Source organism: Morone saxatilis, unplaced genomic scaffold, assembly GCF_004916995.1.
Source record: "Morone saxatilis isolate NCDOM2014 unplaced genomic scaffold, NCSU_SB_2.0 Contig17, whole genome shotgun sequence".
Classification (NCBI taxonomy): domain Eukaryota; kingdom Metazoa; phylum Chordata; class Actinopteri; family Moronidae; genus Morone; species Morone saxatilis.
The window spans coordinates 28,037,232-28,037,488 of record NW_023339729.1 but is presented as its reverse complement, the minus strand read 5'-3'; the positions used below and the strand labels follow the sequence as shown (position 1 = coordinate 28,037,488).

Sequence of the window (257 nt, the reverse complement as noted above, 5' to 3'; positions counted from 1 at the left end):
GAGAGAGAGAGAGAAGGAGGGGGGAGGGGGGAGGGAAAGGGAAATTTGACCTGAATTTCTGTATTTCTGTTGGGTGGTGAGAGTTCCCTCATGCTGCCTTTAGCTCTCTGTTATAAAACTTCTGGATGGAGGTACAGCAGTCTTGACTCCCTTAAGTAAGAGTGATGGATGTGGGGTTTAGGGAGGGAGGGATGGAGGGGAAGGAGAGGAGAGTACAGGAGGAAAAGGCAAGAAGAAAAGGGGGGAGGGGGCATAAT

The 257-nt window shown here is 50.6% G+C and overlaps 1 protein-coding gene across 1 annotated transcript in view; it reads left to right on the top strand.

The window, feature by feature from the left end:
• Nucleotides 1-78: 78 nt before the first annotated feature.
• The window catches only part of c1qtnf6b (C1q and TNF related 6b), a 21,341-nt gene continuing 21,162 nt past the window's right edge, over nucleotides 79-257 (top strand). Inside the window, exon 1 of the mRNA XM_035660316.1 lies at nucleotides 79-155. The gene's annotated coding sequence lies outside the window, so the exon portion shown is untranslated. The remainder of the gene's footprint in view (nucleotides 156-257) is intronic.